The sequence below is a fragment of the Pezoporus wallicus genome, unplaced genomic scaffold, assembly GCF_028554395.1.
Source record: "Pezoporus wallicus isolate ANWC-B61680 ecotype Strahan unplaced genomic scaffold, APGP_CSIRO_Pwel_v1 contig_5069, whole genome shotgun sequence".
Taxonomy (NCBI): Eukaryota; Metazoa; Chordata; class Aves; order Psittaciformes; family Psittacidae; genus Pezoporus; species Pezoporus wallicus.
Genome location: NW_026642361.1, coordinates 7,626,929 through 7,644,251, shown reverse-complemented (window position 1 = coordinate 7,644,251; position 17,323 = coordinate 7,626,929). Strand labels below are relative to the sequence as shown.

The window sequence follows — 17,323 nt, the reverse complement described above, 5'->3', positions numbered from 1 at the left end:
CTGATACTTGGTATAATTAGCACTAAATCAGACACTGAAGGCACTAAAGCAGAAGGCTGAGATAGGGCTTCCTGATAGTAAAAATATGAGAGACTGAGATAAAGATACTTCTGTTCCCAGTATCCCCTCCTGGAAAATACAAATCCAGCAGATGAGAGGCCATCTGTGTGGATACCTTGTGATGCGTTTTAACACTAAAACAGTAATGGAGCTGCACTTATAGGGCTTCCCTTGCCAGCAGCCATCCCAGGAAATCCCCTGTAGGAGTGAAAGGATAGATAGGGACAGTGCCATGGAAACAGCTAAATCTTCCTTTACCTTTCCTAAATAAACTAGAAATTAGAGGCTAACTTGCAAAATTCAAACTAACTAATCAAGTCCTCCCAAATCTAAGTATTTTGTGCTCCATTTTAGTGTAATAATTAAGAATTATGAGAAAATACAGTAAGAAAATGAGAGGCATTACTGCTTTTATTAATGAAAAAGATGTTTTAACACTTCTTTGTGGTAAGATCTTTAATATCAAATTTGGTGTACACTTTGACACACCTTTATCCTTGTGTTTTAGAAGTATTTAAAAAATCAGATAGACTATTTTTATCTGCTATGTTCTTCCAGGGCAAAGATTAATGCAGAGCAGTGCTGCAACCCTACAGCTTTCTTCCAAGGAAAGCAACTGACAGACTTCAGAGCTTCATGCAGCAACAAAGATATCTGTGAGAAGCTGCTGCTCCCAAGTCAGGAGTCTCAAGTAGCTGCGAGTTCAGCAGAAATGAGAAAACCCTGCCTCCTTCAGAAGAGGTATTTCACTGTTTTAGCCAATCAAATGCACCATGCAATCAGGGGGCACTATCTTCTGCTTCAAGATGTTTCTTCTAAGGGACTTAAAGCCTAATTTTAGAAAGAAAAATACAGCTTGTTTCACCATGACTGAGAAGCTGCTAACCCTTGCTCTAGGTGATTGTACTGGATTTGTTTTTCCTGAGAAATACTGGGACAATCTGTAGGTGGAAGAAGAAAAGAGCCTTGCTGCACTCCAACACATTTTTTTTTGTTTAATTTAAAAACTTACAAGGTTGGGTATTCACCATGTTCTGCCTGCACTCATGATAAGGGTGGTGGTCTTACTACAACTAATTTAATTTTATGTTTTGGTAAAGTGGAACACCCTAACTGTGCCCTGCACATACTCTATGCAATTCACCTTCCTCCCACTTCTGCCACTGCATTGCCCACATCTATAGGTAACACTGTGAACAGAGACAAAAAGGATCCACAAATAAGCAAGAGCAAAGGTTCAGAAAAACTGCAGTGAATTTCCAGTGAACACCCAGAGCCATTACAGTAAAGTACTGGGGGATTCTGACCACGTGTCTCTCTGAATGACCTGTTCCCAAATTTTCCAGTCAGATGCTGTAAGCTTTTAGACCCCTGTGGACTTCAGCAGAAGCAATAGGCAGGTGGAAATCCAAATGGCTACTACATGAATATCATGACTGCTATAGAACATTATGCACATTAAGGCCCTGGCTTTCACAAAGATTAGGTAGAAGACTGTGCTGATTGACTTTAACAGCACCACATGAATTGCTGACTGCATGGGACTGCACATGCAGTCACCTGCAAAACATGTTTTCTGTAATAGCTGCCATCATATATCATAGTTCCTTCACTTGTGCTGTCACGGACAAAAATTTGCATGTTGACTCCTGTGGGCATTCTTATATTGATTAAAAACTGATGTGTGTCAGCCTAGTCTGTGAAATAAGTCAAGGGGAAAAGAATAAGAGACCACTGATTAAATGAGATTAGAAGTAACAAATGTGTATCTATTTGTAGAGGTCAAACCACACAATATAAGGTGCAAAATGGATTGGGAGTGTCCGCACATGATTAGCAGCTGTTGAATTAAATGAGCTCAGGACACCTCTTTAATTAAGCAGGTGGAACTATGTGAAACAAGCCTCACCGTTGTGGAAAAACACATTGAGCAGAAACTAAAAATAAACAAATATATGAAAACATACATGACAATACATCTTCTTTAGCAGCTTCAAAGGTTATTTTTAAGCATTAAAATGCTAACAGCTTTCACTTTCTTTAAGACAACAAATGAGGAAGTCAAATACACACCTACCCAGAGGGACAGGGCTCCTGAACTAAACAGAGTTTTAGGCAGAAGGGCAAGTTAGATCTTTTGTAACTGAATTTACACACATTGTGATTGCTAGTTAGGTTCTTATACTAAGCTAACCAGTCAAAGACATGAAAACCCATTTATTTTCATTCCCTCGCTCTGATGAACTATACAGGCTTCTTGTCCTATAAATGTTAAATTAATTTGCATGTAAACTGTACTTTTGTACAGAGATGTGGACAGATCTGTCCACATCTGTGTCTCTGACTTGATCTCTGTGCACAGAGAGATCAGTCCACAGAGATGCAGTAACAATGACAGGTGCTTAGTTTACTTGCATCTTATCATTGGGTATCATAAATCTTAAATTACATCTTTTAGGGGAAAGTAACAAAAATCAGCTTTTGAAAAAGAAACTCAAGACCACTTAAGTGTAAAGTGAGGCATAATGAAGCGAAACATTTATGAATGTATGTAAAAGTGTCAATGAGACTATAGAAAGCTTGTTCAGTGACAGTGAAGACTAATAACATTCACCACTTTTCAGTCTGAAAGTGCTGCCTTTGTCATGTGGTGCAATCTTTGATTTTTCAGACTGAGCAACGAAAGTACTCCAGAAGTTCATACTCTACTCAGACTAGGATGTCACTTATGGTGAGTTTTAATGGTTTGTTTATACCAAATGTATGAGTATTTGAATGACAAAGGAAATGTTAAAATATTGGAATAACAATACTAACAAAATATCAATATTGGAATAACAATATTTTCCTGGACAGAGCATATAGACATTCATTCCCATGCCATGGCACCCATGCTCAGCACACAACTGCACTGCACAAGAAGGTGGTGGCAGCAAGAAACCGTCTTGTGTCCTGCCTTAGACGAAAGACTGTGTTCTCTCATCTCCAGAACATGTCTACATTGACAGATGTTACGTGTCTGTGAAATTATTGGCAAAACCATGCTACTTCTGGCAGAGTGCAATATGCTTATCTTTCTGAATTTTTAAGCTTTGTGATGATTTCACAACAAAGTAGAAATGTCATTGGTGTTCCTGATGAAGCAGAGAAGTCAGTCCACAAATAATGTGGGTCTCGATCCTTTAAACACTTGTGCACAGGCATAGCTTTACTACTGTTGATAATTTGCATTATGAATGTTTTGTGCATCAGCATTTGATGTACTGAAGCCACTGTTAAAACATATATGTTCTCAGGGTTGATAAATTAAAAAAGTCCAGTCACGTTATCTCGGTAGTGCTTTTCCATTCTGATAACAGACACAGCAGAAAACGGGGCCCGCTGCTACCTCACGGACAGAGAAAACACCAACTTTCACACAATTTGCCCAATCAGCAGGGTACCTCCTTACCCAGATCCTCCGCAGGCGAAAGCTCAGCCTCCACTGAGGCCAGGCCGCGCCTTCTGTGCTCTGTAACTCAGGGAGCGGGGACAGGCTAAGGACACAGGGGATGGGACACCCCCTCAGGACGCTGAGGCGCAAACTGGGGGACCACGGCCGCCCGCCCAGGGTAGGTGTCCACAACCCCCCGCATTCCTGGTGGCTCCTGCCTCAGCAGGGGGAGAGAAGGGCCGGGAGCACCGCTGCGCCCAGGCCCTGCTCATCCTACACCCACTGACCGACCCGGCCCGGCCCGGCGCACCCGGCCTGGGCGCCGCCTGAGCCGTCCTCTCCCCTCACAAAACGGGTTCTGGGCCGGGCCTCGCGCACCCGGCCCGCTGCGCTTCTGTCAGCGCCGCCGCCGTCGCCTGCCCTAGGCCTTACGGAGCACAGCAGGGCCCGGCAGCCCTATGGCCTACGTGACCCGCCGCGGGCCCGGCTCTAAGCGCTTGGCCGCGTCTCTCGCGGGAGGCGGAGTGAGCGCAGCCGAGCAAGTCTCTATACTCCTTCTTCCTCCTCCCCGTACCCCCGTGCGCCGCTGCCAGCGGGGCCGCTCCGATCCGCTCCGCGCCAAGCCGTGCGGCTGCGCTTGCCCACGCCCCTCAGCACTGCCTGCCGGGCCGAGCTGCGGCGGGGTCACGGCGGCGGCGGCCGGGTCAGAGGGTAAAGGTTGGTCCCCCAGCATCCTCCTGCTGGATACTCAGCCATCTTGGATCCGAGGGACAAGAAAATTCATGCGGTGAGTCCGGCCCTGGCCAACCCCTCCCCGGCCCCCGCCGCTGCACCGGGACCTGCCGCCGTACCGGCCGCGGGCCGATGAGGGAGGGCCGGGAGGCGGCGAGGCCTGCGGAGGGGCCCTGCGGGTCCCAGGGCCGTCCCGCCGGGTTTCCGTTTGCTTTTGTCTCCGAGGGGGAGCGGGGGGGACGCGCGGCGCCCAAGCCGGGAGCGCAGCCTCAGGCCCGACCCGGCCTGCTGCCTCCGCTCTCCTCCGCGGCCGCGGGCGGCGGCGGCCGCCGGGCGCCTCTCCGGGGCCGGTCGAGGCCGCGGCCCAGCCGTGCCTGCGCCCCGCATCCTCCACGGCCGCCGCTGGCAGCTCGCCCTGCGGCCCGCTCGGCCCGCCCGGGACGGTTCCTTCCCGCCGCTGACTCGCCGCCCGCCCCGGCCCGGCCTCAGGCCTAGCGGAGGCCGCCTCCGCGCTTCCCCCTCCTTCCTCCCGCCGAGCCTGTCTCCGTGCTGTGGCGGGGCTGCCCTTCCGCCAGGCCCTATTCCGCAGCCTCCTTCCGCCGGGCGAGGGGTCGGGGCAGCGAAACCTGCCACCCACTGCCGGGGCTGCCGGCGGTCCCGCTCCGGGGCGGTCCCGGGCTGCGCGCCTCGCCGGAGTGGCCTTGCGGCCTGCTCTGCTGGCCGTCGGGAAGGCCAGGAGTGTAGAAAGGGGTGAGAGAGGGGTGCTGCTGGCTGCTTTTATCTCGAAATATATCTATATATGTTTTGCCTGTGCCTTTTCCACTGCCCTCCTGGCCGCCGTTAAGGCGGTGTATAAACAGGTTCTGGTTTTCCCTCGGACGTGTTTGTAAAACAAACTTGAAACGGCCCGAGCTGCTTTCGCTGAGCGCTGCTCCCGGCGGAAGAAGCTGGCCTTCCCCTGCCCGCCGGGTCGGCGGTATGGAGCTTTGGCGTGAACCTGACCTGGGGGTTCAGGTGCAGGCTGGAGGAGGAGGTGGCACAGGGTGACAGGTTAGGGACACCAGTGTGGTGGGGAAGGGTGTAAGCGGCAGCAGTATTTACGCTGTAGTTAGTGTATGTGTGCTCCTGACAGAAACAAGGTTGTGCTTATAGGTGTCATAGGTTTAGCAGATATGTTTTGGGGTCAGTTTTATACATGAAGTTACATTTAAGTTTGTTTTGGAGATTTTGTAATACGAGAATATGAAAACATGCTTGTGTTAGATGTGGATCAGCAACTTCTGATCCACATCTACCACAAGCATGTTTTCATTTCTACTGCGAGTCTGTTTTCTTTGGGAAAAACTTGTTTCCAACTTTGTGCTATTTTTATCCCCAGGGGAAGGTAAGAACTTTTTGTCTCCTTGTATATTTATGTGTGTGTGTGAAGGAGATATTCCTGTGTGCCTTCACGGCAGTAACATCTGGTGCTGGTGGCTGGCTGCTAGTCTTAACTCTTCAGCTGGGGGAAGGGAGTTTAAGATGATCAGGCCTGCTGTCACATCAGTCAGTGGAAACCTTTATGTTTCTTGAGGTTACATGTTAAGACTTGTAAAGACCTGCAAGGGCAAAATAATCGTTTAGGTTTATATTGCGAAGGCATCTTTGCTTGGACCTGGAACAATAGTTGTGTGTGTGTGTGTATGTACTTTGAGTTCTTTTACAGTGGCATAGAACACAGCTCACAAGATCCAGTTTTATGATCCTGGAGACTCTGTGAGTGTCCAATGCCTTCTCACCCTCCCTAACTTCCACTGTTATTTATGCTGAGAATTCAGCTGACATGCTAAACTTCAGGGTGTCAACTGCTTCTGATTTTAGGAAGGGATTTGAATACTCGCTATCATGAGCTGACTGACATGACTTGCAAGTCTATTTTCACTTTCAGGAAGTTGTTGATAATGCTTAACAGTGTAGTAGCAGATAAACCTTGTCTACATTTCTCTTCAAGAAACTTAATATTGCTGTCAAAGTAGTCATTGTTATTGTAACCTGTTTGTTTATGTGTCAGTAAAATGAAAGCAAAGGCCTTGGGTAAGAACTGAAAATAATTAAAAAAAAATCCCTGGAATTTATAAAAAAATCTCTTTGAATTCTCTTTGAAAGAATCTAACTTTAGAGAATTGCTATTCAGTGGAAAAAATTGGGCAGTTACCATGTGCTGAAGTTTGATGCTAAAAACTGGTCCTATAAGTGGCTGTTTGCGCCTGAAGATCTTGGTCTGTACCTCAGGTCCTTCATATGAAAGTTCTGTGTGCTCACAGTGGAGTGGTAGCTGTCAGGAAGCATTTCTCCTGCTATTTACAATACTTATAAATGCATTTCTGTCTACATAGAGTTTAGTTCTGAAATTAGAAACATTGCATTTTTAGCCTCTGCTGTAGCTTGTGAGTAACATTCTTCTAAATTTTTGTGTTGATGCAGGGGTCTGTCTGTTGTGTAGTAATTGCAAAGTTGTAACCACATCATAGCTTTGAAGCCGTCTGGTATCATAACTTTGTTTATTCAGAAATCTCTTGCTCCTCGTTATTGACTCAAGAAGTGAACACAGCTTGAAAATGCATCATAGGTGAATTAAAATAGAGGTTTCTTGCACCTGGCTTTCTGGCTTGATCTGGAAAGTTAAGAGAAACGCTGAATTGCTGTTTTGTAATGAGGTAGTATAGAAAGTGCACCTAAGATTCCAAGTACAGAATTTTCTAAAGTAAGGAGGTGCTTGTATTCAACTTTATTTTTGTGTTTCCCCTAAAAATTGTAATGGGCTTGAATATAGATTTTTAAAAGGTACCTTAAAAAATGTGTACAAAAAAAAAAATCTAAAAAATTCTTGAATTTTTGGAGGAATATTCGCTGTATTTGTTGAGAATATTTCTAAATGTGAGTTTAGATAGAAAGTTCTGTGCCAGCTTATATAGAAGTACAGTACAATAGTAAGTCAAAACAGTATTATTTGCCACAGATTTAAATGATTGCTCTCTAAGTGATACAGGCTTTCCCATTTTTAAAAATTATTATTAGTACAGGGTCTGCCTCAATTACAGTACTTGTTGTCAACAGCCAAGAAGTTCAAGTTAGGTTAACTATACTTCATCTTGGCTTTTGAGGTATAAATAAATAAAAATGTGTATGTAAACATTCTTCTGCATAACGGAGATCTGCTAATATTTTTGCTTGAAATTTATCCTGATGTCTCAAATATGCTGTACTGAGCCATTCAAACCAGCCTCTTTCAGTTGTGTTCCCTGAACAGGGTTTGCCTTTCCCTCCCCCACCCACCCTTTTTATTTATTTATTTATTTTTTTATTTCCAAATATATGTTAGTACATATGTTCTGTTTGTGTGTTGCATTGGACTCCTGACCCAGGTTCCTGTGAAATCACATGTACAACTGAAAGTTTGTGGGTAGTTTCATTGACTTAAAAGCACCTACTTGCATGTTGACACTTAACTTTGTGTGTGAGAGTCTTCAGGATGGGTGCTGTATGTTGACAGCTAACTGTGCTTTTATTGAGCATTGTAATAGCTTAGGAAGAATTGTGTCAAATGGAATTACTGCACAGTAGGATGTTTAAAATTGTCCTTACGGAATTATTTTTTTTGTTAGAGGAGGTGTGTGTATACCAAACATGGTCTCTGCTAATCAGTAAGAGATTTCTGTGTAGGATTTAAAATCTTTGTGTCTTTGTATCAGCAAAAAATAATAAAAGGCAGATTGCTTTTAGTTTATATTTTATCTTTCATTTATAAATCTGTGCTGGAAATGAAGTATTTATATTGTGGTAGTGTGTACTAGCTCAGCTTCTGGTCTGCTTGTGAAATAGGCCCTAAATGAAAGTGTAAATGGTGCTTGCCCAAAGTGGTTACTGAGCCCCCCTAATTTGTCTTGAGGTAGCGTTGGTTATCATTAGCATTACAGAAAAGCGTGCATTATTTTTTCCCCTTGACTTGCATGCTCTGCCATCTGACCGCTCTTTACTCTGCTCATCTGTTTAATTTCACAGCTCTCCACATTTCTTAATGAGGATTTCTATCAGATTATGGTGGTAGGTTAAAACTTGGTTGTAACTGAGGCTTTTTTTTCAGACGTATCCTCCTCTTTTGAGGAAGATGTGTCTGAACCCATGTTCTCAGTGTTGAATTGCATTGCAAGAGTTGTTGGTCAGAAATTTATTAATAAGTAAACCATTGTTTCATTCTGTTTTCTTTTGATTTGGATTTGTTTTTTGGGGGGGAATTTTTAAGTGTCATCCTGTACCCCGTGTTGGCTGGGATTCTTTTCTGTTTCAGTGAGTACTTTGAAAATACTTCAGAAGTTCATTAAAGTTCTGGTTTTAATTTTTTTTTTATACATTTGATATTGATGATGTTTGAATATAGTTGGCTGCGGTCAAGTTATTTGTAAAAAGGTATATTTATTTAAAATGAAAACTAGTATAAAATGCTTGTGCATTTGTGGGAAGTAAAATAGACACCCCTACTTCGTATTACTCTCTCTGAGCAGAGAGCAAAGAGCAGTAATCCAGTGGATTGAGCATAAGCATAAGAGCTGGAGCATGCTTTCTGTCTTTGGGTTACCTGCTGAAGAGATGGGTGACTGGGTAAGTCATTTAACCAGTTTATAGCCAAATTCTAGTCTGTAGTAAGAAGATAATGCTTTCCCATGTTTTACTTTCATGGTTCAAGGCATCTGTGGAACTAGATACCAGTAGCAGTTAACATACATTGTCAGGGAAAGCAATTTTAAAAACCTCAAAAGGGTCCTATACGAAATTCAGTGGGTGGCACTTGCGCTGTTTGTCCTTACGTTTCAGAATTGTATGTCCACAACATTTTCATTTCAGTCTAAATCTGTGTGTATTTGGAAACCATAGCAAGGGCTTTCCAGGCACAAAAAGAACCAGTATGTCTAATTCCATTAAAACAACCACGAACTATTTTAAATTATAAATTGTTAATGTTTAGATTTGTAGGCAATTCTTGGCAAGCAGATTTTTCTAAGCCTGCCTTTGTAACACAGACAATACTCATGTAACATATCTCTTCTGTCTAAGGGTTCTAGGAAGATGCCTGGCCTAGTGCAAAATAAGTAATGCTTGTGTCAGTGGCTTGTATACTTGTCATACAGTCTGTATGACTGCATCAGGTTGGTTGTTTTTTTTCCTCTTCCAGCCTACTAAAGCCTTGCATTCTTTAAGGTAGACTCGACTATTCTTTGTAACTATTTTCAATGCATTTTTTGTTGTTGTTGTTCTAATTGTGAAATCTTCTTGCAAAGGAAGTATTACAAGAGAATTATAATGATGGAAAAAAGGTCTGCTGACCTGCCTTCTGTTGCCCTACTGCGTAGGGGACTTGTTCGGGTATACGGTTGGAGTCTTTCACCGTTCAGAAGTAGTGCCATTGTGAGAAAGTACTTGTTGCATGTAAACATATCTAAGAAAAAAAAAGCAGGAGATGGCTGTGAAGTGGGCATTTTACGTAATGAATAATTAGGCTAAAAGATGCATAGAAGGTCTTCCCTTCTTTGAAGTTCATACCATGCTTTTTGGCGTCATACCATGCTTTTTGGCGTGGAGAAGTGGAGACCTGAAAGATTTTCAAAAAGAGATCAGCTATATGCAATGTCAGCTTTTGAAAGACTGAACTGATGAGGAGCAGTTCTGAACGTTAGAAGCTGAATGTTAGAAGAAGAACCTGTAAAACTGTTCACAGTAGAAAAAACTTTTTAGATGAGGTATTTGATTAGTTTGTTGCAGTGGCAGTACTGTTCTTGATACTTTGCTGTGTGGTACCTTTGTCAACATATCAAAAGCATCATCAAAAAGTAGAAAGGTACCTTAATGTTGAAATCTCAATTTTGGATGTGGATGTGCATTTCTAGTAAGTTGATTCTTCAAGATCAAATTGATTAGGATCAGCATTATATATGAGAATGTCTTTTTGTGTTGTGGTGGAGGTTAAAGAAGATTCATGTCCCTGTGCTATTGTGATGTGGAGCTAACTTCTTTCTTAAGAGCTTTTTGGAACTTTCAGACTGGTATATTTTGGGCAATAAATACATTATTTGTTTTCCCCTTAATTCACAGAAGTTGAGTTATATAAGAACATACATGCTGTGGGACATCCATGATGAAACAGGAAATTTCCAAATTTCTTGGTAAGATAAAATGTAGTTTTCAGAAGGGCACCAACATCTTGAACTTTCCTTACCTTGGGCAGGTGCGTATTGTGACAACCAGCAGTATATGCTTGATGGAAAGTAGTATTTTCAGAACCGTTTAATTAGGAATTTGCAAGTGGTTGATATTAGCTGTAGATTGAATTTCAAGCCACTGTTTCTTAAATGTGCCACCAGGCTGAATTTGTTTTTCTAGTAATAGCTCAATAAGTCTTGAAAACTGGGGTGACCAAGTGTATGTCTGGTTGGAAGCCAGGAGTGAGTGGCTGAGAGCAGGTATCTTAACTGCCCCTTAACTGCAGCACATGTGTATTCCATCATATAACTGGTGGACTTTTCTATACTAGTGAATATGTGCATCTGCAAAGCTGATTTTTTTAAAACAAAACACTTGGAGAAGTGTATTTTAAAACTTGGTTGACTAAGTGTAGTCCACAGACCATGCTGTTAGTGTACTTAGCAAATAGCCTGAAGAGAAATACCATAGGCTGCAAGTGAATGAACAGTGGTAGTAAAAATCTGTTGATAGTAGATTGTGCTTATGTCTGTATCTACAAGAAATAAAGGAAGCCACTCTGCTGAATTCAGGTTGGGTTCTTTTGAAGAGCAGTGTGACGCGTGATGAAGTTAGCTGTAATTTCTTAAAAACTGGTAAGAATGAGAGGAACAGTGAAAATTGCAGATGGTGAGGGAAGAAAAAAGTTAAGTATAGGCAAATGCATGCTGGATTCATTCTGTGGTATCTAGTACTGTTTAAAAAAGCAAACACCTAGGAAGCTTTGGTTCACTTTTTCTCAGGAGGTGTGATTTATGAGATTGTTTGGTTTGCCTGTCCTTTCCCAGTGTATATATGTGTATGTATATATAAAAATTTAAAATACGTGAAGTATATATAGGTAACCTAACTTTTGAGTTAAATCAGGAGGTAAGCATTTAACTGAATTTATACTTTGTATTTATATATGGAAACTTAAATCAGCAAGAGGAAGTAAGACTCAAGTTACGGTCCTACAAACCTCAGAAAACTGTGTCTAGCTAGAGGAAAGAAGCTGAAATTAGTGCATCATCTTGGAAAGGAGATAGTCAGCCCGGGTCTAATATGTGTTCTGCAGGATGGCAGCTGGTCAGGCAGCCTGTGAACACAGGCAGACTTCCCGTGTCTGCACCACAACTCTTTTCCCTGGACCAGGGCAGGGGAGAATCATGAAGAGATGTGGAAAAGAAGGAAATTGAGCATTATCATGGTGTGGGAGAAGTATTAAGAAACAAAAGAACAGGTTTGGAAGAAACTATTTCTTTATTAGTTCTGCTGCTCATAGGAAAGAATATGTCTGCATTTATGATTAGTAGTGCAATTTCCTTTTTTTTTTTTAATGGATGCAAATTAACTTTCTTAGTCTCAGATGGTTCAGTATTTTTGGGGATTAGCAGGAGAGAACTCCAGTCTGAATCAAATCTAATATTCTGCTCCAGCTGAGCAATTGTTCTTTGTGCACATTGATGTAACTGTCCATGGCTCTGCAACAGATTCCAGTGCAGTACTTAATTTTGTAATGTGCTTCTAAAAATAAGTGCATAGTCTTATGTAACGCTTCTTGTATTGTTAGCACCTAGAGGCTTCATCCCCACTGGTATGAAGCAGAATACATCCTACATAGTTCTTGATTGTGGGTATTTACATCTGAAATATTTTCCCTGTTAGCGACTATGGCCAAACAGCATCTCTGCTTGTTTTAGGAATATCAAATATCATATTTGCACAGTTAGGTATGTTACTCCTCTGCATTTGCAGAATTTTAGAGTATTAGTTTGGCATATCTTAAGGAAACAACAGTTTGAAAGCACTATGTAATGCAGTGGATACTTGTTTCTCTAATTGAAAAAACCTGGTGGGTTCCGGCTCACAGGTACATGGACTTTCTCAGAGACCTCTTGCATAATTTGACTCTGCTCTGTAACTCTAGTAGTTCTGAAAGCCTGTGGTTGCTGCAGATGTGAAAGGGAGATGTTAATTGCGTTAATGCAACTTTGAGAGCAAACTTTAAATATGCTTGAAAATAAACCACTTTTTCAGTATTTTAGGTGACATTTATGATCAAATTATACTGTTCTCTTAGCTTTTGTACACATCTTGCTGTAGTCTTAGCAATGTTTTGCTCTTTTGAATGTAACTTTTCTCATACTTTTTGAATTCAGGCTACAGATAACATGTTAAATAATAGGCTGCATCATGTCTTACTCGTGGGTTAACACCTGGGCAGAACAAACCTGTCATATGTAAATAATTTAAAGGACAGAACTTGGATTTATTAAGAATTATAGCTTCATTACAGAGTAGTTTGGTTCTCATTTTTCACAACTTCTTGAAGTAGGTGCTTTATTTTTATGTTAGGAGCAGAGCTGAAATGTTAGACTAGAGGATCAAAAGTTGAGAGTCTTGAAATCCAAGGCCAAAACAGATACATCCTTTGTTGGTTCTGTTACTGTCCTTATAAAAGTTAAATTTTTGTAGTGTTGTTTACTGCTATCCCATGTGCTTCATTTTACAAGGTCCCCCTTCCCTGAGGAATCCTGTGGTTCAGTGAAGAGTGGATTCAAAGCGATCTGAGGTCTGAAGAAGTAGATAGGTGCTTGTAAAACTAAACAAACGGGTAGTGACTTCGTTAGGTCTCAGCATTAAGAACAAGTGAGATTTTATAGATGCTTTCAATGATTGCTGTATCTGAACAATTGAAATGATTTAATTTTCTAGCAGTGCTTAGGTCAGGTATCCAGTACTTTGGGGTGGGGGAAGTAGTCAGCCCTCAGACCTCTTTGTCAATCATAGAGGTCATTTTGAAAGGCTGAAAAATTTGTAAACCTCAGTATTTATGACACCAGAAGCCCTGTATGAGGCTTACTCTTGCCCTTCCTGAGGCCAAACAGCGTGTATCTGTATAGATTGATAGAGATGTGCCGTTTCTATATGAATAGGTTTTGCTTCTAGGATGGACTTGGGTTGTGCAGTGGGAGAGTGGGTAGCAACAGGAGGTGACAGCCTGCAGTAAGGCCTGTGCCTTCTTCCTTTGTGGATCTTAAGAAACTCTTGACCCAGCTTATGTACTGGGACGGACACACACACGCACACACACCCACACTCCCACACCTCAAAGCGCTGCACCACCCTTCCTGGAGGCCTGGGGGTACCATCCTCTTATCCTCGCCATGAGGAGACAATCCCTCCTGTTCTTGGGGAACTGCTGAGTATGCAAGTGATGAGGAGCAGGATGTCAAAAGCAAGTTTGTTGTTACTCAGCTTTGCCTTGTGAATAGCAGTGGTTTGTGTTTTTCTCAATTCTGGGCTCTCCAAAGAGCCCTGGGACGCAGCTGGAGCACTGTGGTTCTGGGGAAAGGAAGGACATTTGTCTGCTGGCACTGAGGGACTCCCAAGTGCCATGTTCTTGGCATAGAAAGGCTGGGACTGTGCCCTAGCCAAGGTGGAGCACGCACGCACCTTGGGTAAGCGACGTAAGGAGCAGGACAAGGACAGGGGAAGCATCCCAGAGAGGAAGAGCCTGTGCAGGCCAGGCCATGTTGTTCTGTGTTTGGTTTGTCAGCCCTGGCCTAGCCTGTTATTAATACTGCGTTTACAGAGGAGAAATGAATTGTTTTCATAGTAAATATGTTCCACTCTTCTGTTTGGTATTGTTCCCTCTTATTCTAGAGTAGTAATACAGGGAGCCAAGTGCAAGAGTAACACATCAGTTGTATCTTTCACTGTTCATGTGCCCAGTCTTATTTTTAAGAGTGTGTTCTAGAGTTCCCTCACCACAGCTGTTTTTTGTCCTTCTGTCCACTGGAAAGAGAAGACTGCTAATGTCAAGGAGGCCCTGGTGGTTGTTGGCATCTTATCTCTTGAGTCTTCTTGGCCTGGTTTGAGCACAGCTGTGTCAGGAAACTGTTGGTATCACAAGGTTCGCGGGGGGTGGGTTGGTAGGAGGGAGGAGTCTTATGGAAAGAATTTCCTATTTAATTTTGTGTGAAGAGCTGCACACACTTTTTACTGTCAATGCTCAATTGTCCTGTTAATATAATTTAATTTTGTGAAATTAGTGATTATCTTGCACTCCTTGTATCACTTGCTTTTTATGAGAAATATTAGATTTTTGTAGAAGATCTGTAACCCTCCCTTTTCCTCTCTATTTAAGTAAAACTTTGAATTTTTATGTCAGGCTTATTTAGTGTCTGCCTTTCTGACTTGCAGCTTGTGGAGTGAATGGATAGTCTCATTGACTAGTGCAGGGTCAAAATGACCTGACATCCCTTTAATGCTGCCCTTGCCATGTCACTCCATTAAACTGTGCGGGTATGTTTTGATCCTTCTGAGGTATGGATGTTTTGGTTGTGAACATGTTTTCTGTGAAAACTCTTAGTCACTAATAATTGTAGTGACACTTTGAAATATATCTGTTACTGCCTTTACAGGAAAGGAAAAAAAGTGTGTAGAACTGCGAGAGAATGACATTTCACTAAGAAGGTAGACTTCTGAAATTGTTATGCATGAAGAGCATTTAAAATAATTGTCAGTGTTGAACTCTAACACTGAAACAGGAAAGAAAAAGTGAAAATGGTCTTGCAGAATTAGTTGCTCTCGTGCTTTATAGTGTAAAGCCCATACAACATACCAAGTTTTGCCTTGGTTAACAAAAGAAGATTCCCTTTGGTGGTGTGTTTCTTCTCTCTGTACGCAGAGTGTGGTTCTGCCCACATTATCCTTTTTTTCCTCTTCTTTTTTCTCTCTCTTTCCTCTGAAAAACCACTTAGTGTTTTTCTCGCAGAGGTGACAGGGTAAGGGTGCTATATTGCAACAAGATGGATAGCCACTGGTAGAGTGGGTTTGGTTTGGATTCCACAGCAAGGTCTTGTCCTTCACCGGGAACCTGACCAGGTCCTCCTCCTGTCAGTAGCCTGACCTCTGTGAACACTGTCAAACTGGGAAAATAAAATCTTCAAAAAAACCCAGAATTACTGATGGCTGGATTACTGATGGAAATATGTCCCTTAAGTAAGAATGCAACTCTTAGTGATACTTTGGAATTACAAATCTGTAACGAGGAGCTAATTTAAATTTCGGTTGATATATGAAGTGATAGTATGTATAATAGTGATAAATATAATAGTGATAATAGTCTATGCAACACTGCTGAGGTGGTCATATCCTTCACACATTAATTTTGTAATATTTCATTTACATTTTTTTGTGATAATCAAATATGCTTTGAAATTTTAACTATTAAGAGTTGGTTTTATTTTTTTTTTTTTTTTTTCATTTAGCATGAGAAACTTTGAATTGGGTTGCTATTTAAATTTGGAGAGGAGCAGCTATGTTCCATCAAAGGAAGGATGAAGACATTCCCAGTCTCAGTGTAGGCACACAATGCTGTGAATTTAATTTTATCTGAAGACAGGATTTTAGATAAATGCAGAACACTTTAGCCTCTATTGTCTCCTGTTCTTTCAAAATACCACTTTTTTCTACCTTATATATTCTTTTGGTTTGTCTTTTTTTGTCCCTGTACTTTTCTTACTCTTTTTCATTTATTCTTTCACTTGGTTTCTGTGCTTCTCCAGCAATTTAAGATTGCAAAGACGAGATTTGGGTTATCTCATTACCTGTTCTTCCTGATGCTTAGTTTTTGTATTGCTGTGTCATAAACTTGTCTCATTTTCAGTTCATAAACTGAGAGGGATGTAGGTCAACTGTTTATATGAGCATCTTGAAGTTCTGTTACAAACAAACCCCTCCCTTACTCAGTACACAAACCTCTGCTTCAGTAACTTAAAATAGCATACTCAAAGCAATCTGAATTTAAGAAATGGTGGAATGAAGATTTTCTTTCCCGTCTTAAGTCAGGTTCTATTTGCATATGCCTGTTATGTAGCTTTTTGGATCAAATGGTGCTTTTCCTTGAGGACTCTGGTCTCTTTAGACAGGATGCATGGTGTTTGCTCACTGAGGTTTTTCTTTTTTAATTTATATATATAATTTGGATAGCATGTTCAGGTCATGCTATCCAAAATTATAACTAAATTCTGGATTAATGTTTTCTCCCCAGTTTCTTCATTACAATTTCATGGAAGTGATTTATAATATGTTTTTGAAGGAGTTATATTTTTATATTGCCTCACTAAGGAGACAGCCATGCATTACAAACAGAGAAACTGAGGCATTGGCTTAATTCTTCATAACACAAATACCTTCCACTTTATCTGCAGCATAATGGTTAATGCTTCCGTATAGACTCTTGAAATATTTGGAGTAGAAGGCACTTGTGAAAATCTGTGTGCCTCTCCCAGAATTATTGGGGACCAAAAAAAAAGACAAACCTTAAAAGCCGTAATACGGGTTTACTTATGTGGCATTTAAGCATCTTAGCTAGACACGTTGTTTTCTTTCTAGTCTCTGTGTCATTAATTAGAAGGGATAGAAGTTCATCTTGACACTGGTCCTTGGCCTACTGGCTATTCACCAAAAGGAGGGAATCTGGAAATTTTGGGACCAGGGTCTGAAGCTCCACATGCTGTACTGGTTGGGTCTTTGGGACTCTCCGCTTTCCCATCAGCATCTTGCACGTGTCTCTCTCTGCAGTTTTCTTTTTCTGTTCCTATTCTGAACTCCAATTCCTCTTCTGGTTTCCACTTCCCCTGTGTCCTAACTATCCTCCTGATGGCACCCAACTGATTTTTAAGTGAATAAAAAGTATTTCAGTTCTAGGATTAAGTGTCCTTAGCTATCCTGTGGCTAGGCTTACATCCACACCATCGCATAGAGGCCTCATGCAAGAGGGTGAAATCCTGTACAGTCTTGGTGTTGCATGTGAGTGGAGTGGTGGTGCAGAGC

At 41.8% G+C, this 17,323-nt stretch overlaps 1 protein-coding gene across 4 annotated transcripts in view; it reads left to right on the top strand.

Annotated features, from left to right (window-relative positions):
- The first annotated feature begins 3,952 nt into the window (after positions 1-3,952).
- Positions 3,953-17,323, top strand: part of CNOT2 (CCR4-NOT transcription complex subunit 2) — a 91,372-nt gene continuing 78,001 nt past the window's right edge. Inside the window, exon 1 of one of the 4 annotated variants that reach the window (XM_057429551.1) lies at positions 3,953-4,280. The gene's annotated coding sequence lies outside the window, so the exon portion shown is untranslated. Of the gene's footprint in view, positions 4,281-4,767; positions 4,976-17,323 lie in introns of those variants that run through there. The other 3 variants (XM_057429550.1, XM_057429553.1, XM_057429552.1) reach the window with 3 other exon arrangements.